The sequence below is a fragment of the Oncorhynchus kisutch genome, linkage group LG22 (genome assembly GCF_002021735.2).
Source record: "Oncorhynchus kisutch isolate 150728-3 linkage group LG22, Okis_V2, whole genome shotgun sequence".
Classification (NCBI taxonomy): Eukaryota; Metazoa; Chordata; class Actinopteri; order Salmoniformes; family Salmonidae; genus Oncorhynchus; species Oncorhynchus kisutch.
Window position 1 is genome coordinate 32,934,607 of NC_034195.2, and position 25,298 is coordinate 32,959,904.

The 25,298-nt window shown below is 42.4% G+C and overlaps 1 pseudogene across 1 annotated transcript in view; it reads right to left on the minus strand.

Moving 5' to 3' along the window:
• LOC109867422 (proline-rich protein 5-like) overlaps nucleotides 1-25,298 on the minus strand; it is a 61,359-nt pseudogene that overhangs the window by 18,763 nt on the left and 17,298 nt on the right. Inside the window, exons 2-4 of the transcript XR_002251804.2 lie at nucleotides 8,489-8,616; nucleotides 6,508-6,633; nucleotides 6,311-6,391 (exon numbers count right to left, since the gene is read on the minus strand). The product of XR_002251804.2 is annotated as a proline-rich protein 5-like (transcript). The remainder of the gene's footprint in view (nucleotides 1-6,310; nucleotides 6,392-6,507; nucleotides 6,634-8,488; nucleotides 8,617-25,298) is intronic.

A 25,298-nucleotide genomic window follows, 5' to 3' on the forward strand; every position in this document is an offset into this window, starting at 1 on the left:
GAATGTGTTTGAGCAAATCAGTTGTGTTGTGAGAAGGTATGGTTGGTATACAGGCAATAGCCCTATTTGGTAAAAGACCAAGTCCATATTATGGTAAGAACAGCTCAAATAAGCAAAGCGAAATGACAGTCCATCACTACATTAAGACATGAAGGTCAGTCAATCAATTTTGAAAGTTTCTTCAAGTGCAGTCGCAAAAATCATCAAGCGCTATAATGAAACTGGCTCACACGAGGACCGCCACAGGAAAGGAAGACCCAGAGTTACTTCTGCTACAGAGGATAAGTTAATTAGAGTTACCAGCCTCATAAATTGCAGCCCAAATAAATGCTTCACATAGTTTACAAGTAACAGATACATCTCAACATCAACTGTTCAGAGGAGACTGCGTGAATCAGGCCTTCATGGTCAAATTGCTGCAAAGAAACCACTACTAAAGGACACCAATAAGAAGAAGGTACCCGACCTCAACCCAATTGAGATGGTTTGGGATGAGTTTGACCGCAAAGTGAAGGAAAAGCAGCCAAGAAGTTCTTAGCATATGTGGGAACTCCTTTAAGACTGTTGGAAAAACATTCCAGGTGAAGCCAGTTGAGAGAATGCCAAGAGTGTTCAAAGCTGTCATCAAGGCAAATGGGGGCTACTTTGAAGTATCTCAAATATAAAATATATTTTGATTTGTTTAACACTTTTGGTTATTACATGATTCCATATGTGTTATTTCATAGTTTTGTTGTCTTCACTATTATTCTACAATGTAGAAAATAGTACAAATAAAGAGAAACCCTTGAATGAGTAGGTGTGTCCAAACTTTTTACTGATACTGTATATTGAAACAAGGTTAGGACTAGTCCCTACACAGCAAACTGGATAGTTTTACCTAGTGTTCATTTCAGTGTAACACTTCTTGTGTTGATTCAGGAGTTAAATTGACTTTCTAAGAGTGAAATTAACACTCAGTGGTGTATAAAGAACCCCAGTGCTGGTGTTAATAAGTGTTGAGTGTGACAGTGTGATTGTGTCAGTTTTACTCTGTTGAGAGTAAAACATTCCATCAAAACCACGGCCCTCATTATCATATTTCTCAGCATGCTCTACTGCAGATGGATTTTTTATATATGTGTTTTTACATGTTCATTTATCGATTGATTTAATCTTATGCAATACAAAGATAAAACAATACAACAAATAAATAAACTAATTCAATCAGTTACTTATATTTATTGCATCCATTACTGAAATGGTTGTTCCAGTTTAAATGGTTTAGCTAGTCTCCTTTATCAATGTTCCTAACCATGACAGTCATTCTGAATGCAGGTTGTGGGTGAATAAAGATTCCAACTGTTGGATGTCCTAACTCTGGCTGGATTCCAATAGGAATTATACATCACTTTGCAAGCCAGCATAATGTGACTTGCAGGCCTGATGTGGCCTGTAAACCAGGAGGTTCCAAACACCACTGTGTTAGGTTAAAACATGGCCATCAGAGTAAGGCCTTATGGTGTACAGTGCATTCGGGAAGTATTTAGAACCCTTGCCTTTTTCCACATTTTGTACTTTACAGCCTTATTCAAAAAATTATTAAATACATTTTTCCCTCATAAAAGTACACATAATACCCCATAAAGCAAAAACATAATACCCCAACAAAGCAAAAACATTTTTAGAAAGTTTTGCAAATGTATTAAAAATAAAACACTGAAATACCACTGTAATGGGAACTGTAATGTTCGTGCTTTTCTTACCATATATTTTAAAAGTGTGAATAAGTATACCATTTGGATTAAGTCACACAAAAACAACAGAAACAAACAAAAAGCCCAGAAATTACAGAATAAGGCCTCTTTTGATATGTCAGAAACTCTGATTAGACACCTTCATACCTATGCTGTCTATGCAGCAAGATTGATGTAATTCTTTCCATGTCAGCAAGTTCCCCGCATAGACCTAACCACATCTCTTTTGAGGGTGTAAGTTAATTTTTCCATCATTTTGTTACACATTTCCTTGCTGCTGCTAAAAGATCATCTATCTCTTTAAGTGGAAAGGAGTGGAGTGTATCCACAGGAACAATACCTAGAAGGAGATGACATGGGTCTGGTTGAATAATAATACCTGTGATGTCCTGTACAACATGAAAAACATACCAAAAAGACTGGATTTTCAGACATTGCCAAAATATATGTGATAAAGTACCTATTTGTCCACACTGCCTCCAACACTTTGCTGATATTCCTTTTTTAATTTTATTAAGTTTATAAGGGCTCATAAAAAACCGATGTAGTACTTTGAATTGAAACTCCCTTGTTCGGTTACATGTAGAGTGGCTTTATATACTGTTTTCCATATGTTCCCCCAGCTCTCCTCTGATATCTGAACCTGTAATTCTAAGATTATCTATTCATGTGCTGTTCTAATAACCAATTTCTGTGTTCATGCAAGTGGCTGACTGTACAAATCCTCACTATCAGTAGCTGCAATTTGGCAGTACACCCAGACCTTGTTTTGAGAACGAACAAAAGATATCTCAATTTCAAGGTCTCAGCTTACAGAGAAGAAGCCTCATGAGGTATTGGTCTGTCACATGTTATGAACCAGTACTGATCTGTCACATGAATGAAACAAAACGGTAATGATGAATTAATTATGCTAAATCATGCAAATATAACATGTCTGTGTATAGCCGTATATAAGACACCTGCTGGATCTGCCCAGGCCGAGTTTCTGATTGACATGTGTACTATGGTGCATTGAGTTGGTTGGAACCTCTGCAGCGCACTGACAATAAATAATGATTCATTTAAGATTGACTTTGAATGTCCCTGTGTAAGAATGTCCACAACACCACATTTCCATAAGTATTCAGACCCTTTACTCAGTACTTTGTTGAAGCACTTTTGGCAGCGATTACAGCCTTGAGTCTTCTTGGATATGATGCTACAAGCTTGGCACACCTGTATTTGGGGAGTTTCTCCCATTCTTCTCTGCAGATCCTCTCAAAATCTGTCAGGTTGGATGGGGAGTGTAGCTGCACAGCTATTTTCAGGTCTCTCCAGAGATGTTCGATCGGGTTCAAGTCTGTGCTCTGGCTGGGCCACTCAAGGACATTTAGAGACTTGTCCCAGAAGCAACTCCTGCGTTGTCTTGGCTGTGTGCTTATGGTCGTTGTCCTGTTAGAGGGTGAACTTTCACCCAGTCTGAAGTCCTGAGCGCTCTGGAGCAGGTTTTCATCAAGAATCTCTCTGTACTTTGCTCCGTTCATCTTTCCCTCGATCCTGACTAGTCTCCCAGTCAGTGCCGCAGAAAGAAAATTCCCACAGCATGATGCTGCCAACACCATGCTTCACAGTAGGAATGGTGCCTGGCTTCCTCTGATCTTGGTTTCATCAGACCAGAGAATCTTGTTTCTCATGATCTGAGTCCTTTGGGTGTCTTTTGAGCAAACTCCAAGCGGGCTGTCATGTGCCTTTTACTGAGGAGTGGCTCCGTCTGGCTACTCAACCATAAAGACCTGATTGGTGGAGTGCTGCAGAGATGGTTGTCCTTCTGCAAGGTTCTCCCATCTCCACAGAGGAACTCTGGAGCTCTGTCAGAGTGGCCATAGGGTTCTTGGTCACTTCCCTGACCAATGCCCTTCTCCCCCAATTGCTCAGTTTGGCCAGGAGGCCAGCTCTAGGAAGAGTCTTGGTGGTTCCAAAGTTCTTCCATTTAAGAATGATGGAGGCCCTGTGTTCTTGAGCCCTTCAAAACTGCAGACATTTTTTGGAACCCTTCCCCAGATCTGTGCCTCGACAAAATCCTGTCTCGGAGCTCTACAGACAATTCCTTCTACCTCATGGCTTGGTTTTTGCTCTGACATGCTGTCAACTGAGGGACCTTAGGTGGGTGCCTTTCCAAATTATGTCCAATCAATTGAATTCACCATAGGTGGACTCCAATCAAGTTATAGAAACATCTCAAGGATGATCAATGGAAACAGGATGCACCTGAGCTCAATTTCGAGTCTAATAGGAAAGGGTATGAATACTTATGTAAATGCATATATTTTGTTACATTTGCAAACATTTCTAAAAACCTGTTTTTTCGCTTTCTTGTTATGGGGATTGCTGAGGAAAAAAAATAATGGAATCCATTTTAGAATAAGGCTGTAACGTAACAAAATGTGGAAAAAGTCAAGGGGTCTGTGTTCTTTCCAAATGTACTGTATGTATTGTCATAAACAATTTAATTTGAATGACAATATTCGCCTGCAGTAGGACCTGACTTGGTGAAGTCCACAGGACAATAAATGAACAAATTCAACAACCATGTCTTTTTCACTAACAAATACAGTCATGGGTGGTATATCTGCATTTCACCCAAAAGGCAAGGCACCTTGGGAAATTATATTGGAGGCGTGGCTTAGTGGGGGCATGGCTTTCAATTAGTTATTTTTGGCCACCAGTGAGTATAAGTGTTGTACCAGTTGAAGTGACGTACGGTTATGTTAATTCAAGTTGAGCATGTCTGCTGCCAGTTCTGAAGTCTTTATAAATGCTGACATGAGATCATTCGATGATAGGAGATCCCGTACAGGGAAGAAATTAAATCTACTTTCACCTCTGTGTATATTACTGTGTAGTAGGATTGGAGCAGACCAACAACCAGACCAGGCATCATCAAGACCCAAAACAGCACGCACCTGAGCGAGATGGCCGGGATGAACCTAGGAGCGATGCGCTGCTACAACATGGTGAGGCTAAAGCTGATCCCCAACAAGGAGGCTGCTGAGGACGGAGCCACCAATCGCCAAGGAGCAGCAACAGCAACCTTAACCGCCAGACCAGAAACCATGGCCCGCCTGGAATTCAGCAGGAACTGCCTGGTGAAACCCCAGGGGCCACAGGAATAATTTTAAGCCAGTTTCAAGACCCCCCAATCCCTAGAACAGTTTTGGTAAAAATTCAGAAATTGTAAAGATTCAGCCTCATTTAACAGAATCAGAGCATACCTCCTTTCCGACACAGAATCCAAGATAGTTACGGTACGGTTAACAATGAATGCATCCAGGCCTATGACATGCATGTTTGGTTAAGCAGGTTCGCCACCCTCAAGTCAGTGGCAAGGAGGGTCCTGGACTGGGGCACAAAAATGGCTGGTCCAGTTAAGACAACACCCAACCTGAGTGTACAGAGTCCAACACCTCCCAAGCACCATCACGCTGGGGAACAACAGAGTCTCCGTCCACTACTACGGCATGACCAAACTGTGCAGGAACTGGACCATCTGGCCGAGGCCTGCACAGCCATCATCTGCAAGATCTGTAAAGACAAGCATCCCAACTCAGACTGTACCTCCACACGCCCCTGCAACCTGTGCGGGATAGGCGGCCACCTACTTCAGAACCTGCCCCAGTTCCTATGCCGGCAGAGCAAGGGACAGCGCCACCAACCCTAACCCAAATCCCAACCCCACCAACCCACTCCGCCAGACAACGAAGATCCAGAACCAGACCTTTCCACAGGTAATGCCCAACCCACTTCCCAATATGTCCCACTCCACCCAAGACCTTCCAGAAACAGCCCCTACCCCTGCCGGCCCCTCTATCTCTGCCCCATCCCAACAAATCCCTTCCTAGCAACCTCCACCCCCATTAAACCCCAGGTCAAAAATTACCAAATGATAACTCCTCCCCCTCCTCCCCCTCTTAGTGGCCCAGATCCATCCTCCTTAGTCCTCCCTACCCATAATCCCGCACAGCAGCAAGCTAGCCTCAGCTCAGACCCCTCGAACCCTCCAAACCGGCTTCACCCCTCCCAGCACCCTCAATTCTATCACCAAGTCAGTACAGGGGGGCCACGAGGTAATCAGTGGGGATGCACGCCAAGACCTGTGAACAGCCAAGAACCACCCAACAACACAAATGACCCGGTAGAGACCCCTCACCCACCTCTGCAATGAAATGATCAAACATAGACCTGGTTCAGACTAAAGATCACACCTTCAAGTGTGGACCCATATAGACACGGGCCCAGTGTTTAACACTGAAGAATTTGCTGTGTGTGATTGACTCAGCTCTCTGGCCTGTTGGTTTTCTTCTATAGTGTGTGATATGCGTGACTTCAGTTGTTTACTGGGCTGTAATCAAGGCTGACATGACAGAACTGACAGCTTTGGTCTGGTCTTGAAAGATAATGAGATATCTGGCAAGACCACATGGCCTCCCACAAACACACACATACACACACACACACACACACACACACACACACTTAGCAGATAAACGCCATGCTAGCAAACAGGTTTGTGTTTGCTTGTGTTTGTAACTCACCTGACACCTTCGTTGAGGACATAGAGTTCATTGTCAGCCAGACCTTTCTTCTGGAAGACGGCAATGACAGCATTGTGGATGCTAGTGGGGACACACACAAACATCAACATGTACCACTCAGATTCCATTTACCCATTAAATTATATTTAATATTAATCTCAAGCACAGACCACATGCATGGTCAGGCTGCAGCATACCTGTTCCAGGTAGAGTTGGCCCCAGCCCTCTTCTGTTTCTCTCCTCTCTCCTCCGGTGATCCCTTCTCACTCTTTCCTAGCTCACTAAGACTGGGAGAGCTCATCAACTTCAGCCTGTGTAGAGTTCTCATGACGGAAGAGAGGGAGGGAGAGAGAGAATGACAGCAGACTAAGCATTGAGCTACAGCAAAGACTAGAAACTGAACAAGAAGGAGATCATTCAAATAGGGGAATAGAGAGAGGGGTGGGGGTGTGAAGAGAAGCGACGAGTATGAACCAAGAGTGTAAAGTGAAAGACGGAAGAGAGACTGCATCTGGCCGAGGCAGAGACCAGAGCAGAAGACTCAATGTGACACTGAGGAGAAGAGAGAGAGGGGTGAGGGGAGGAGGAAGAAGGAGGGGCCATGGTCTGTGACTATTGCTTATTGTCTGAGGTCTCAGGAGAAAAAAAACAATACAATTTCCTTGCTCTACCCCTCCCCTGGCTGGAGCAGAATTAGTGGAATGGTATCAAATACATCAAACACATGGTTTATTATGAGCCGTCCTACCCTCAGCAGCCTCCACTGATACACACATACATGCAGACATACAAATAAAATAAATTCATTCACAGCACAAAATCAAATGTATATGGGACCGCAGAGAAAGGGAACTAATACAATTATTTTTGGCTGTTTACCTGATAGCGACACCATGAGCTTAACAGGAAGAAGTCTAGCTCTTTGACAACAAAAACAGGGACCGGAAACAGTGACACAATAAGGCACAATGAGAGACGGTTTCCTGCATGGTAGGGGATGTATCGCGGGTCAAAAGATGCAACGAGACAAGCTAGGATAAAGGAAGTAGCCTCGCTAGGCTTCTAGGCTCTCCTGTTAGAAACACAAGACAGTTTGAGGTTAACAACAGATCTAGGATCGGATTACCCAACTCCCAATCGTAACCTTAAGCGGTCGTAGGATGAAAACGATCTGACCCTGTATCATTGGTTATGAGCAACACGGTCGGGAATGAGACGAGAAAGCAATGCTCTGATGGGAGAAAGACTAAAAAGACAGAGGTGGAAATTACCGCACAGAAAATAGATAAAATACAGTGATATGATTAGTGAGGGCAGTTAAAGGGTTGAAGTCTGGTTGGTTAGAAGGTTAGAGGTTGTCTGATTGGTGAAACGGATTGAAAATGTGTATTCTGATCGGTGGAGGGGTTAAAGTACAGTGTGAATAAATGCTTGTGTTTCTGGTCAAACCCACACAGTCCAGGAGAAGTCTGCTGACACCAGACCACTGAACAATAGACCTTTTCAACACCCCACTCCCACTCTCACAGACACAGGAACACACACAGGCATGGAGTATGCATAGGCATTTGGATAGACATAGAAACAAGCTCATACACACCAGCATGCACACACACACTCAAACACAAACACTACACACACAGGGTGTAACCACATTTTCTGTGCTGTTCTGATCTCTCTCTCTATGTGTTTCACTATACCTCACTCACAAAACCCCACACTCAGTCTCTTCTTTTGATTACTCCCTTTAGCCATTCCTGCAGAACTTTTCAGTAATAACTGATGAAACAACTCAGCAATGTTGCGTAAGGCCAGCAAAATGTTACACACAGTCAATGAGTCAAAGTTCAAATACCCATTAGCCAATAGGCCAGATGTGTTGCACACTTATACAATCCTTAGAGGGAGTAGGGACAGGTGGGTAAGGATTGGATAACTATAAGCAATATGCTCAAATCTTACCCGTTGACATGCAAACTGGAGTTTCTGCCCTATCGCTTACACCCATCTTTTTTTATTTCCAGTTATTGGATGTTAGGTGTACCATTGAGATGGCAGGGCAACTCTCCGTAGTATCATCTGCCATCCACTACATAAGGAATCGGGCTTGGGGTTGATTTCAGACTGGCTATAGTTTTATGACCACCCTGAATGTTAATCCTTGGAGTTGATCCTCACCTCCTGATTGGATGATCGCTATTGTCCACATCATGGCTTGGGGGCGGGGCTGAGAAGGTGGTGAAGTTGAGTGACAGGGGCCGGGGGGAGGGGCGAGAGCCGTGCCGCCGACGGAGTCCATCCAACATCTGTCAAAGGAAACATTGAGAAAACAACAACATAAAAATTTACCAACACGAAACTTCAAGAAACCCTTGACTCGCCAGGGTCTTTCTATTCAGGGTGGGGTCAGGGTGCAAAGTGACAAAGCATGCTCAGAAAGAACCATATTATACAGAACAGGCATTCCTCTTCATCATATAGAATAAGGAATTGATTGTGTCTGTCAACTTAATATTCTATAGATTATTATTATTATTGTCACAGCAGCTAGCCAACCAAGAAACATTCAACACACGGAAAGAGAGAGAGTAGTCAAAACCACAATGAACTCTGAACGGCCTCTCGAAACTGTTGATGTAGCAGCCTATCATTTGAGACGTGTAACAACAGTGGAATTTTGAAATCAAAAGGGTGTGTAAGGCTTACTCAATACTCATACAAACTCATTCAGTCTACACACACAGAGATGCATGCAGGCACAAACACACGCAAACACACATACATACACACAAGGCCAGTTCCAGGCATAAGCGGTCGCAAAATGGGTAAGTTTGCAGGAAATTAGCTGTAACATTGCACAATACTTCTCTCCGCCCATGGCAGAACGTGTAGAATTGCAAGATTTAAAAAAAAGTCTTCTCCACCACAAAATAAATACCATTGCTAAATAATTTATGGAAATACTTGTAGATGTAAATACATTTGACCTCATGCTTATTGGTCTATAGGTTAATTTGCATAATTCTGTGGAAGAAATGTATTATAATATTTTTTTAAACCTATTTATTTAACCAGGTAGGCTAGTTGAGAACAAGTTCTCATTTACAACTGCGACCTGGCCAAGATAAAGCAAAGCAGTGTGACACAAACAACAACACAGAGTTACACATGGAATAAACAAACATACAGTCAATAATACAATAGAGAAAGTCTATATACAGTGTGTGCAAATGAGGTAGGATAAGGGGGGGTGAGGCAATAAATAGGCCATAGGGGTGAAATTATTACAGTATGGAAAATTAAACACTGGGGTGATAGATGTGCAGAAGATGAGTGTGCAAGTAGTGGTGCTGGGGTGCAAAGGAGCAAATAAAATAAAATAAAGAACAATATTGTGATGAGGTATCTGGATGGGCTATTTACAGATTGGCTATGTACATGTGCTATGATCTGTGAGCTAGTGAGGGAGATATGAGTCTGATTTTTGCAGTTTGTTCCAGTCATTGGCAGCAGAGAATTGGAAGGGAAGGAGGAATTGGCTTTGGGGGTGACAAGTGAAATATACCTGCTGGAGCGTGTGCTGCGGGTGGTTGCTGCTATGGTGACCAGTGAGCTGAGATAAGGCGGGGCTTTACCTAGCAACAATTTATAGATGACCTGGAGCCAGTGTGGTAGCCAGGTGGAAAGCATGGCCAGCCGTAGAAAAATGATTTTTGAAATTCTCAATTATCGTAGATTTATCGATGGTGACAGTGTTTCCTAGCCTCAGTGCAGTGGGCAGCTGGCAGGAGGTGCTCTTATTCTCTATGGACTTTACAGTGTCCCAGAACTTTTTGGAGTTTGTGCTACAGGATGCAAATTTCTGTTTGAAAAAGCTAGTCTTTGCTTTTCTGCCTTTGTATTGGTTCCTAACTTCCCTGAAAAATTGCATATCGCGGGGGCTATTCGATGCTAATGCAGTACGCCACAGGATGTTTTTGTGCTGGTCAAGGGCAGTCAGGTCTGGAGTGAACCAAGGGCTATATCTGTGCCTGGTTCAAAAAAAATTTGAACGGGGCATGCTTATTTAAGATGGTGAGGAAGACACTTTTAAAGAACAACCAGGCATCCTCTACTGACGGGATGAGGTCAATATCCTTCCAGGATACCTGGGCCTGGTCGATTAGAAAGGCCTGCTCGCTGAAGTGTCTTAGGGAGCGTTTGACAGTGATGAGGGGTGGGCGCTTGCGGACACAGGCAATGAGGCAGTGATCGCTGAGATCCTAGTTGAAGACAGCAGAGGTGTATTTGGAGGCCATGTTGGTTAGGATGATATCTATGAGGGTGCCCGTGTATACGGATTTGGGGTTGTACCTGGTGGGTTCATTGATAATTTGTGTGAGATTGAGAGCATCGAGTTTAGATTGTAGGATGGCCGGGGTGTTAAGCATGTCCCAGTTTAGGTCACCCAACAGCATGAGCTCAGAAGATAGATGGGGGGCAATCAATTCATTGTCCAGGGCACAGCTGGGTGCATAAGGTGGTCTAAAGCAAGCGGCTACGGTAAGAGACTTGTTTCCGGAGAAGTGGATTTTTAAAAGTAGAAGCTCAAATTGTTTGGGCACAGACCTGGATAGTAAGACAGAACTCTGCAGGCTATCCCTGCAAATTTCTTGTCGGAAAATGTTATAGTTAGGGATTGAAATTTCAGGGTTTTTGGTGGTCTTCCTAAGCCAGGATTCAGACACGGCTAGGACATCAGGGTTGGCAGAGTGTGCTAGGGCAGTGAATAAAACAAACTTAGCGAGGAGGCTTCTAATGTTAACATGCATGAAACCAAGGCTTTTACGGTTACAGAAGTCAACAAATGAGAGCGCCCGGGGAATGGGAGTGGAGCTAGGCACTGCAGGGTCTGGATTAACCTCCACATCACCAGAGGAACAGAGAAGGTGTAGGATAAGGGTACGGCTAAAGGCTAAAAGAACAGGTAATCTAGTACGTTCAGAACAGAGAGTAAAAGGAGCAGATTTCTGGGCATGGTAGAATAGATTCAAGGCATAATGTACAGACAAAGGTATGGTAGGATGTGAATACAGTGGGGGTAAAGCTGTGCATAGAGTGACGATGAAAGAGATATTGTCTCTAGAAATATAATTTAAACCAGTTGATGTCACCGCATGTGTGGGAGGTGGAACTAAAGTGTTAACTAATGCGTATTGAGCAGGGCTAGAGGCTCTACAGTGAAATAAGGCAATAATTACTAACCAAAACAGCAATGGACAAGGCATATTGACGTTAGGGAGAGGCATGTGTAGCCGATTGATCATATTAGTCCAGTGAATGGCTTCAGGCAGCTAGCGGGCCGGGGCCAGCAAGCTAACAGAAGAGCCTTTGAGGGACGTCGCAACGGAAGAAAGCCTGTTGTGGCCCCCTCGTGCTGTTACGCCGGCAGACGGATCAGCATGGTTCGGTGTGGTAAACCAGGCCAATTGGCAAAATAGGTATAGTGGGCAAAGAATTTGTCCGATGGGCCTCTTAAGCTAACAGTCCGATGCGCTCTAGACAGCTAGCTGGCCGCGGCAAGCAGGCTAGCGGATGTGCATTCAGGGGACGTCACAATGGAGGAGCCAGTTGAGAAACCCCATCGGGCGAATTAAGTCGGTAGTCCAGTCATGATGGGTCGGTAGGGGTCCAGGCCAATCGGCAAACTAGGTATTGAAGCCCAAGGAGTGACTGATGAACCTATTCGGCTAGCTGGGAGATGGGCCTATCAGATGGGCCTAGCAAGGCTAGCTCCAGGCTAATTGCTTGTTGCTTCGGGACAGAGATGTGAGCCAGGAGTGGCCACTCGGATGGCAGCTAGCTAGTTGCGATGATCCAGGTGAAAAAAGGTGCAGAGCTTGCGGTAGGAATCCAGGGATATGGAGAAAAATAAGTACGATTTGCTCTGGTTTGAGTCGCGCTGTGAAGACTGGCGAGAGTTGTCTGGGCTAAAGGTAGCTGATGACTGCTAGCATTGGCTAGCTGACTTCTTTTGGGGATTCCGGTTCAGAGGACGGATCAGCAGGGCTCCTTGTGGTAAACCAGGCCAATTGGCAAAATAGGTATAGTGGCCCAAAAATGTGTCCGAAATTTGTCCGATGAGCCTCTGAAGCTAACAGTGCTATAGACAGCTAGCGGGCCGCGGCTAGCAGTCTAGCGGGTGGGCATTCAGGGGACATCGTGAAGGAGGAGCCAGTTGAAAAAAAAACCTCGAGCGGAATTACGTCGGTAGTCCATTTGGCATATGTATTTTAATTAGCCTTCATGTATCTTACTTATCCAACACAACTATTACACACACAGCATACAAAGTATATTTTGATTAGTATTTCTACTGCAGCTGGTTGCTGCTGGAGTAAATCATTTCTCAACTGATAATTTAATGCTCGCCTCCGATTCACCATTTAGGTGCAGGCAACAGACTATCAGTGCATTAACATGTGAGCTGGAGGCATACTTAATTGTATGAAACCGGCAAGTTTTACTTCACATTATGAAGCATGTCTACTTACCTTGCTTCAAAGTAGCCTATAGGCAAAATCCGACGATGGAGGCAATTATTTTATAAATAGCCTACTTCATAGGCAGCATCTGTGTTTCAAGTTTGTGGAAGCTTACAATTTATCCTACAATTTTAACTATCTGCGTACTAGTTATGATTGAATATGCACATTTTCGTGGAACAGTTTCATTTCAATGATAATGTTTTCATTTCTACAAATCCCTGTCACTTAGTTAATCATACAAATCTACATTAAAGTGATAAAAATCATCTAAATTCAACAAATGCGAGACCACCAGCCTATGCCAGATAGACACATATATACACCTTGTAGGTGTATCCTAGTCATATCAGCAACTCATTCTTGCGGTTGTATCTTTAGATTCCACTTCTTTCTAAGTTTCTAATGGAGATTTTCATCTCTGTCAAATACAGAACCGCTCTCATTTTGGCAAATGTTTGAAAATGACGTTTTATTGGCTGCTTCATTACAGGAATTGCATATTCTGTTAAGATGAATTACCATAATCTAAGCACCGTGGATGGACGCCCTAATCGGTTATGTACCCAATGCATATGGGTCCGGTAAATCTCTCACAAGAGTGCAAATTACACCATAACATTCAGGGAGTCTCTATTGAGTGCACTGCTTGAACACATTTTATGGGTCTAATAATAAAGACATGATTAAAATGGTAAAAATTAAATAGCTTTAATTGTGGTATGAACACAAACACTCAAGATATTTTCATATGATTGTCAAACAAATCACTTCAAAAGTAGGCTACCTGGCACCTACTTAAAAAGTAGGCTACCTGGCACCTACTTCAAAAGTAGGCTACCTGGCACCTACTTCAAAAGTAGCTCAGGTAGTGCATGTTCATCCACTCCAAAATAATACCATCACCCAAACTGCATGTATACTTGCCATTTGATCAATGGAAATAGACATCTGTTAACACCAAAAAGTGTTCCTAATGACATTCAATGTTTGTCATTGATTATGCATACATAAATTGATGTGTCTTGCTGACAAATGTACCTTTTTTGCAGTCTGAAAGTCGGGACACCTGAAATGGGGCTGAAAATGTCCCGGGAAAAACAGGATGGTCACCCTAACACACATGGTCAACTTACTAGACTAGGCTACAGTGTGTATTACCAGGAACTTCAAACAGGCCTACCAGTAGCCAGTGATGTAGTGGTGAAAAAATAGGTGGTTAAACTCTGATTGCTGGTTGTGGTGAACAAAGTAATGCTCCCTATACTTTCAATGCATACTTTCCTGTGGGCTGGGTAAGGAGTATTGGTGTCTCTGAGGGGTCTTTGTCCTGGTTTGGTAACTACCTCTCTCAAAGAGTGCAGTGTATAAATTCAGAACATCTGCTGTCTCAGCCACTGCCTGTCACCAAGGGAGTACCCCAAGGCTCGATCTTAGGCCCCACGCTCTTCTCAATGTACATCAACAACATTGTTCAGGCAGTAGGAAACTCTCATCTATTTATATGCAGATGATACAATCTTGTACTTAGCTGGCCCCTCCCCAGATTTTGTGTTAAACGCTCTACAACAAAACTTTCTTAATGTCCAACAAGCCTTCTCTGCCCTTAACCTTGTTCTGAACACCTCCAAAACAAAGGTCATGTGGCTTGGTAAGAAGAATGCCCTTCTCCCCACAGGTGTGATTACTATCTCTGAGGGTTTAGAGCTTGAGGTAGTCACCTCATATAAGTACTTGAGAGTATGGCTAGATGGTACACTGTCCTTCTCTCAGCACATATCAAAGCTGCAGGCTAAAATTAAATCTAGACTTGGTTTCCTCTATCGTAATCGCTCCTCTTTCACCCCAGCTGCCAAACTAACCCTGATTCAGATGACCATCCTACCCATGCTAGATTACTGAGACATAATTTATAGATCGGCAGGTAAGGGTGCTCTCGAGCGGCTAGATATTCTTTACCATTCGCCCATCAGATTTGCCACCAATGCTCCTTATAGAACACATCACATCACAGCACTCTATACTCTTCTGTACTGGTCATCTCTGTATACCTGTCGCAAGACCTGCTGGTTGATGCTTAATTATAAAACCCTCTTAGGCCTCGCTCCCCCTATCTGAGATATCTACTGCAGCCCTCATCCTCCACATACAACACCCATTCTGCCAGTCACATTCTGTTAAAGGTCCCCAAAGCACACACATCCCTGGGTTGCTTGTCTTTTCAATATCGCTGCAGCTAGCGACTGGAACGAGCTGCAACAAACACTCAAACTGGACAGTTTTATCTCATTCTCTTCATTCATGGACACTCTTACTGACAGTTGTGGCTGCTTTTTGTGATGTATTGTTGTCTCTACATTCTTGCTCTTTGTGCTGTTGTCTGTGCCTAATAATGTTTGTACCCTGTTTTGTGCTGCTACCATGTTGTGCTGCTGCTATGTTGTGTTGCTATCATGTTGTTGTCATGTTGTGTTGGTACCATGCTGTGTTGTCATGTGATGCTGTCTTGCTATGTTGTTGTCTTAGGTCTCTCTTTATGTAGTGTTGTGTTGTCTCTCTTTGTCGTGATGTGTGTTTTGTCCTATATTTTAATTTAATTAATTTTTAATGCCTTTTGGTAGGCTGTCATTGTAAATAAGAATTTGTTCTTAATTGACTTGCCTAGTTAAATAAAGGTTCAATAAAATAAAATAAATGCATTTTTCTGAAAAAGGTGGGTAAACAGTGTTTACTTGCGTTTACCCTCCACTAGGCATACACCACTGCTGGTAGCCTACCCTCTCAGCCGAGGCAATTTTACACACATGAACACACGCAGAACAGGTAGCCTACATTCAATATAATACATGAGTTGAATCAAAACATGTTTGAATGCTTCTAACTGAAAGAGCTAACTATAGGCCTACTGTCATTAACGTACTTGTTGGATGGATCGGATGCGCATTGGTGTCTAGCTGTAGGCTAGTTGTCTAGTGATATTGTCGACCATCATCAGCTGATCCAGGAAAGAAAAAAAATATTGGTAAAAAATAATAAAACGAAATAAACGGTCTGCTACTTCTGGCCACAGATGTGGAAACACCAGTACCTGCGTGCACCTGAAAAACAAAGTAATGAGCGCTCTATAAACAGCTGACCGACAAAAGCAAACAATAATAAATCAATGTATTGGAATAAAGGCAATTTTTGTCATGTCAAACAAATGGTGAAAATTAGGAAGTACAAAGGAAAATCGATGCATAAAGGAGCTCAGATGAGGATGAAATTCAGCACTACTGAGTGGACAGCGCCACCACATAGAAATAAATGGCTTAAACCATGACAGAGAGGTGGGGGCATTCGTTTAATTTGGAAGCTTTTATTTTAATATTTACCACTGCATTTTAAAAATACAAAAATAGTTAAATGTAGAGACCCCCCCAAAGCTAGACTTTTGTTGTATTTAGGGAGGCTAACGTCTCATTCAGGGGAGCTGAGCCCTCCCTTGCTCCCCCGTAATATGCACCCTGCATTCAAACACACACACCCTCTAACAAATGAAAATACAAGGTTTAGTTTATAATCTTTTGCATGAAGGAGCATGTTCTCCAGGCAGCAGGGAAAACACAGCTCTCCTACTAAGGCAACATCCAACTCTACCCTGACTACACTGTGGAGGTATTCAAAAAGCGAGCGTAATTAAAGAAGGTTAAATCTGCCCTCTACAATGCTGAAATAAGATTCAAACTACTCTACCCGGCGAGTCTCAAAATCACCCACAAAGACCGGGACAAAACCTTCCAATCTGGCCATGACGTGGATAGATACTTCAAGGAGGAATTTTCCAGTCCTCACAGAATAAGATAAGCTATTTCCTACATTTCATTAATTCCCTAACACAATGACTCAAGCCTACATGGGCTAACCTCCTTGCCTGATAATAATAATGTTGAAACAGAACTTGATAAAAACTGAACTGATTATGGCAAAGCAACCACGCTGATACAGTATCAGTCAATAGTTTAGACACACCTACTCAATCCAGGGTTTTACTTTATTTTTTAAATATTGACATTGTAGAATAATAGTGAAGACATCAAAACTATGAAATAACACATATGGAATCATGTAGTAACCAAAAAAGTGTTAAACAAATCAAAATATATTTTATATTTGAGATTCTTCTAAGTCGCCACCCTTTGCCTTGATGACAGCTTTGCACACTCTTGGCATTCTCTCAACCAACTTCATGAGGTAGGTGCCTTGTTAAAAGTTAATTTGTGGAATTTCTTTCCTTAATGAGTTTGAGCCAATCAGTTTTGTTATGACAAGATAAGGGTGGTATACAGAAGATAGCCCTATTTGGTAAAAGACCAAGTCCATACTATGGCAAGAACAGCTCAAATAAGCAAAGAGAAATGACAGTCCATCATTACTCTAAGACATGAAGGTCAGTCTATCCGGAACATTTCAAGAACTTAGAAATGTTCTTTAAGTGCAGTTGCAAAAACCATCAAGCGCTATGATGAAAATGGCTCTCATGAGGACCGCCATAGGAAAGGAAGACCCAGTTACCTCTGCTGCAGAGGATAAGTTCATTAGAGTTACCAGCCTCAGAAATTGCAGCCTAAATAAATGCTTCACAGAGTTCAAGTAACAGACACATCTCAACATCAACTGTTCAGAGGAGACTGTGTGAATCAAGTCTTCATGGTTGAATTGCTGCAAAGAAACCACTACTAAAGGACACCAATAAGAAGAAGAAACTTGCGTGGGCCAAGAAACACAAGCAATGGACACTAGAATGGTGGAAATGTATCCTTTGGGCTGATGAGTCCAAATTTGAGATTTTTGGTTCCAACCTCCGTGTCTTTGTGAGACACAGAGTAGGTGAACGGATGATCTCTGTATGTGTGGTTCCTACCGTGAAACTGCCTGCTTTATTGGTGACTGTCTCCTGCATTCTCTCTCTTCGTGAATTAAGTAAAAATTCATTATTTAGGTGTGGTAACTTCCTTGTTGATATTTATTTTGGGACATATTGCATTTTGCATTTTAAATTATTATTACTATTATTTTTAATATTCATAATACATTTGTGGGCTTTGGGGTGTCGAATAATATTACCCGCGGGCCGCCAGTTGGGGAGGTTAGGTAGGTTATGTTTGTCATTTTCCCATATAAATATCAAGTTCATATTCGCAAGATTGGGGAAGTAGGCTACTAAAGACATGTATACCTAAAAAAAAAGCAGAGACAAATTAATTAAACACAAAAGATTTCCAAAGACAAATATTAAACAAAACTGTAGCACTTTAGAAGAAGAAAAAGCAGTCGAGAGAGAATGCAGGAAACAGTCAACTAATAAAGCAGACAGTGGACCATTTGGTGGTGCTGAAATGTAAAGCTGCAACCGTAGCACAAACAATAGGTCTGGTGTTCTGGTGCGGAAAATATAGCTAACTTGTTATGCAAGTGGCGCACAGCAACAGATGGAAAGAAACTATACCAGCTGATTAATTAATTTAAATAATCATTTTTATTGGTGGAGAAATTACAAGATTATGTTATAATACTGTAATTGCATCAAATAATTGTTTTATGCAACAGAAAAGAAGGTTCTTAGAACTCTATTGTGTCTGTGTGAACTGAAAGTGGGCCTCTGGGAGATTAAATACTGACAGTTATCCCTCAGCTTCTTGATTAAATCTTACATCACCTCTGTGACAATACTGCGGCCTGGTCCCTCTGCCTGTTGTTTCTTCAGTGTGCTGAAGTGCAGTAGCCTGCCAGTCCAAATTGAACAACTCAAGCTTCCTAGTAAAGGCCTCAAGTTTTTCCACCACGTCCACAACTGTTTTCCCTCTTCCTTGTACCTGCAGATTTAGCCCATTTAAGTGACAGAATATCAACAAAAAAAGCAACACTGGAGAGGAATTCCTATATTTCCAGAATACGAAGGTGGTCAGCTGCTGCCCTGATTTTTCTGAGAAAATCCACAACCTGGTCATGCAGCTCACAGAAGTGCTCCAGCTCTTTTCCTTTACTCAGACAGCGCACGTTGCTGTGAGCCAGGAGATCATCGTGGGTGGCCTCCTCTGATTCTGTCACAAGCTTGTGGAAAAGACGGTGTTGGGTGCTTGATGTCACTGGTGGCCTAGTGGTTAGAGCGTTGGACTAGTAACTGAAAGGTTACAAGGTTGAATCCCTGAGCTGACAAGGTAAAAATCTGTCGTTCTGCCCCTGAACAAGGCAGTTAACCCACTGTTCCTAGGCCGTCATTGAAAATAAGAATTTATTCTTAACTGACTTGCCTAGTTAAATAAAGGTAAAATAAATAAAAACCCTAACAAAGTTGATTATGCAGCATTACTTTATCCATCACCTATTTTAGCTTGCCGTTTAGTCTGGTATGGGGCTGTTACAGTGACCGTATTACCGCCACACCGGCAGTCACGAGTCATGATGGCAGTCACATTCTCCAAGCTCTGATGCTGCTGATGGTCATTAGTAGACTACCAAATTTGCTAGCTGCCTGGTACTCCGCACTCTATTGTCCCTCTAATCACTCTGACATCAATGCAAGTGCAATCAAAAATCTAATGAAACACTTCATGAGAGCCCAAGAGCTCATTTTGCGCAACATTTCTATAGGCTATGCAATTGCATGAGAAAACTGTGTGACGGCCTCTATTAAAAAGAGGAGGTTCCCAACAGCTTTCTATAGGCTAGGCCTACTATATTTATTTCTCAACCTTCCTAATATTAAGCACATTGCAACTCTTTAAAACAGGATTATATGAAAATTAACCATGGGAAAAACGTCCTCCATTCGCTATTTAAGTCCAGAGATAACATGTATTTTTCCCCTGGCCCCTGTTTCGAGACAGGTGCATGATAATGGTCCATTCTAAATTAAAACAAATTTCACACATACATTATTTAGTATGTGTAAAGACAAGATTAAAATAACACCCATCTTGGGAATTTATCTTTAGACCAAGCTTAACTCGATTACCGAGAGGGCTACGGTTTGAGTATAGACCAGTACCTCATCACAGAGGGCTTGAGTAGAGACTATGCATTTCTCTTGCTGAATTCTTAACCATACCACGTGGTTAAACTCTTAGACTATCTAACCGACAGAATAAGAACAAATCTTTGATACTAATTACCAGTCTGCAGCTAGGAATTCGGTATCATTGAACGCGAAGACCCACAACCGCCGAAACACCTATTCTATAACGACATTGCTGAATGTTACTCTGAACTATTCATTCTAACCACAGCAGAGGGAGAGAGAGAGAGAGAGAGAGCGGACAAACTCTCCAACAAAAACAAACTTTCCAACAGAGATCAAGATGACATACTGAGCGTAAATATCTATATTGATTGCAATTATTCCCGAATGAGTGTCACGTTCTGACCTTAGTTCTTTTGTTATGTCTTTGTTTTAGTATGGTCAGGGCGTGAGTTGGGTGGGTTGTCTATGTTCCCTTTTCTATGTGGTGTTTTTGTGTTTGGCCTGGTATGGTTCTCAATCAGAGGCAGGTGTCGTTAGTTGTCTCTGATTGAGAATCATACTTAGGTAGCCATTTCCCACGTGTGTGGTGTGGGTGATTGTTTTCTATTTTCCGTTTCAGTGTTTGCACCATTCGGGACTATTTCGGTTTCCATTTTGTTTCTATTGTTCTTTGTGTATTCAGTATTCATTCTCATTAAATTACATTATGGATACATACCACGCTGCATTTTGGTCCTCTGATCCTTCCTACTACTCCTCGTCAGAGGAGGAAGAAGACCGTTACAATGAGTGAGCGTTCATGTGCAAAGGATTAGCATTTCAATTGTTATAATTATCAACTTTGTAGTGTCTTTTATCTCAGTCGACCCCCACGTCCCTTTTGTCCACCAAGCCGCGATGCCGGTTTAGCCCACTAGGGCACATCCGCTATCATTTCCTTGTAACTATATCTACTGTTTGTTTATGCATTTCTGTGATTTAATTAGTTAGTAAATAAATTATTTAAGACAATTGATGTATGGATGACTCATAGTGAAAACTGGGTTCGTGCAGATAACCAACAATTTACGACGTTTGGAATGAGGTAAAGAATAATTCATTAGTTGGAAGACTAATTGATCAAATATAAAAATATCTGAAAGTTATATTAGGAAAATTATAACTTTGTGTTACATGATTAAGTTAGTTTAAACACGTAATAATAATTACAGAGAATTTTTGATAAAAATAAGTCTTCAGTTTAATAATGCCAAAGACACGACAGGGAAGAACATTTTCAACATAAAAATGCACCTTTATAATAAAATAATTACATGCATAATCTCATTTGTGATCACTTTTGATAATGGTATTTTCTGCTAATGGAACATTTGAGATTATAGCCTACTGCCGTGTGCGCAGTAGGCTTAGAATGTGAAGAAATAGACTAATGGTTCATCAACATTTTAAGGTAAATGTTCTCATCTTTTGCATCAGGCTCATTTCTTAATAACAGGTTTTTTGATGCTAGTGATTGTATTCATTTGGGAACTATCGCATCCCGCAACTGTCCCGGGCTATGTTTGGAATATTTATTTCTCGCACAGAATAGAATAGGTCAACTTTTGTACTATGGGGGATAGTAGATTGACATAGGCTAGTGCTTTTGCTGAAGAAAAGTAAATATGAACAGTTCCAATATCTTCAATATGCGCCTCTGAATTGGATAAGGACGCACACAGTTGCGTCCCCGATGTGCCTGTCTTCACTTGTAGCCTGTGACAAAGACCCGATCACGTGACTGAGAGCCATATGAGTGAGAGGTGCACTGGCACACAACGTGAAGAAGGGAATTATAATTATTATATTCAGCCTAAGTACATAATGGCCACTGTCCGCAAAAGGCATGGATTGTTTTAGGGGGATTACGGACTCACAAAGGGGATGCAGCCGGGAAAGTTTTGGCATTAGCTTGCAGTTAACACTTGCATCGGGCCTCTGTCTGGGGCGAAAAGGCCACTTTGAAAGTACCATGCTTTCTTGTCACGAAAGTTTGCTACTCTATGCATTTCTCTAGCGCATCAATATGTGTGGTGTGTCGTGCTTGGCGAACGAGACAAATTATGGTGCGTGAAAAAAAACGTATACAGTGCATTTGAAAGTATTCAGACCCTTTCCATTTTTCCACATTTTTTAAAGTTACATTTTATTCCAAAATTATTATTTTTTAAATCATCACCATCAATCTACACAAAATACCCAATAATGACAAACTGAAAATAAAAATCTGAAATACCTTATTTACTTAAGTATTCAGACCCTTTCATATGAGACTTGAAATTGAGCTCAGGTGCATCCTGTTTCCATTGATAATCCTTGAGATATTTCTAATTGATTGGAGTCCACCTGTGGTAAATTCAATTGATTGGACATGATTTGGAAAGGCACACACCTGTCTATATAAGGTTCCACAGTTGACAGTGCATGTCAAAGCAAAAACCAAGCCATGAGGTCAAAGGAATTGTCCTGTAGAGGATTGTGTCGAGGCACAGATCTGGGGAAAGGTACCAAAAAATGTCTGCAGCATTGAAGTCTCCAAGAACACAGTGGCGTCCATCATTCTTAAATGGAAGAAGTTTGGAACCACCAAGACTCTTCCTAGAGCTGGCCGACTGGCCAATTTGAGTAATCAGGGGAGAAAGGCCTTGGTCAGGGAGGTGACCAAGAACCCGATCGTCACTCTGACATACCTCCAGAGTTCCTCTGTGGAGATGGGAAAACCTTCCAGAAGGACAACCATCTCTGCAGCACTCTACCAATCAGGTCTTTATGGTAGAGTGGCCAGACGGAAGCCACTTCTCAGTAAAAGGCACATGACAGCCCGCTTAGAGTTTGCCAAAAGGCTCAGAACAAACAAGATTCTCTGGTCTGATGAAACCAAGATCAAACTCTTTCGCCTAAATGCCAAGCGTCACATCTGGAAGAAACCTGGCACCATCCCTACGGTGAAGCATGGTGGTGGCAGCATCATGCTCTGGGAATGTTTTTCAGCGGCAGGTACTGGGAGACTAGTCAGGATCGTCATACCCAAGAAGATATATTTGCTAACGTTGCTTTGTCATATGGGGTATTGTGTGTAACACTATTTAATACATTTTCGAATAAGGCTGTAACGTAACAATATGTGGAAAAAGTCAATGGGTTTGAATACCTTCCGAAAGCATACTGTGTAATTTATTCAAATTAGGAGTTAAAGGTTGTCAGCACAGTGTTTCTAATTCGGGTTGACAATTATATTCTAAATGTTTTTGTGTGGTTACAATGTCATCTCTAGTACACAACATTTTCTGGATTGCAGAGAAATTTATTGAAAGAGAGAAATTAAACTAGAACGACATCTAATAACCTTCTAATTTCGGATGCTTTCTCATTTCTAATGCATGGATTTCATCAATGTATTTTCGCTGTTATCAAAATAACTCATGGTAAGCGCATACAGCCACTCATCCTACTTGCTTCATAGTGTGCGTTCACCACATGACAGGCACGAGCACGTAGATCTCTTGCACTAAACGTGTATTTTGTATTTATATTCATTAAGGATCCCCATTAGCTGCTGCCAAGGTCCAGCAACATTAAGGTAGTCATGTACAATAAAAAATATTACATGATATTACATTTCATTACACTTTATCCAATACATTTAGTGTGTTCCCTCAGGCTACTACTCCACTATCACATATTTACAATTAAACATCCATGTGTACATGTGTGCAGTGTGTGTCTTGACCTTTAACGTCATCAGAGCACAACGTATGTTTGTTATTGTTGAACGCTATCAAACACCAAAACGTGAACTAAAGACCTTGGTTTAAAAACTGACAGTGTTTTTATATACTTTTATTTTACTTTGAATTCTGCGGCTCTGTTGATCTAAATTTCTGTGAGCACTGCTGTCTGTCCCGGGATCCTGCCAGATTCCATATAGGGGGTGAAACGCGAAAGCCCAGCTAGCCTAGCTGGCTCGGAGGTCTTAAAGGGAGGCCGCTATTGAACGTTTCCAGTGTTGCAGGAGCTGTGTTTACTTTGCTTTGTTCCGGGACAATGTGGACCACTCTGACTTTCAATGTAGCAACTGCTTGCTTGCGGAAGACTACATGAGTGAAGTAGCTACTCTTAGCACGCAAGTAGCAAACCTACATAAGCTACTGGGGAACCCACACCCACCTACTTTTTATTTTTCTTCCACCCCAGTATTTGGACGTCGCTCTGGTCTGCTGGAAGTTTCGCCGCCATGTCGGCTCTCCACAGCCGACTGGCCGGTGCTAGGCAGGGTTCCATCTCCGAATGGGTTTTCCCCTTCCCTGGAGAACGAAGCTGTTCTCGACCCAACCAAACCGTCCATGGAGGTAAGTCACTCGCCGTGGAAGTCGAAGAAGGCGTCCTCTGGCAACAGGGGTCTCCATGGAGATGTTGAGCCCGGAACTGACACAGACCAGAAACAGCTTTGTCGCCCTGGATCCAGAGGTTCCTGCTTCTTCGTCTTCGGTTCTGTCTCCCATTCCAGTGGCTTATACCTCGGGTTCAGATCCTTGGAGCTCCCAGCCTCACCAGACCATGATGCTGCCTGAGAGACCGGCTCATTCAACATCCCCAGCTGTCATCATAGGCAGCTCTATGGTGAGAAACAGCTCGGTCCCCAATGCAAAAACCCTGTTCTACCCAGGAGCATGAGTACAGGACATAACAAGGCTGTTTCTGACTGTTCTACCCAGGAGCATGAGTACAGGACATAACAAGGCTGCTTCTGACGGTTCTACCCAGGAGCATGAGTACAGGACATAACAAGGCTGTTTCAGACTGTTCTACCCAGGAGCATGAGTACAGGACATCACAAGGCTGCTTCTGACTGTTCTACCCAGGAGCATGAGTACAGGACATCACAAGGCTGCTTCTGACTGTTCTACCCAGGAGCATGAGTACAGGACATAACAAGGCTGTTTCTGACTGTTCTACCCAGGAGCATGAGTACAGGACATCACAAGGCTGCTTCTGACTGTTCTACCCAGGAGCATGAGTACAGGACATCACAAGGCTGCTTCTGACTGTTCTACCCAGGAGCATGAGCTGACACTGTCGTAGTCCATGTGGGGTCAAACGACATCAGGAGGGCTAGCTCGGAACATTTGAAAATAGATTTTAAAGAACTGATTTTAGCATTAAAAGACAAAAAAACAGCCAATAATTTCAGGTCCAGTAAAATCTTTGGGCTGCGGGTGTGAAAGACTCAGCAGACTGCTGGCATTACACATCTGGCTAAAATACTACTGTAGCTCTGCTGGCGTCACATTTATTGATAATTTTGACACCTTCTGGAAACAGAAGATGCTCTACAGGAATGACGGAGTCCATCCAAATCATCTTGGCTCCTGGACTCTGTCCACATATTTCAAGGCTGCGTTGACTGGTAAATGATCCAAGA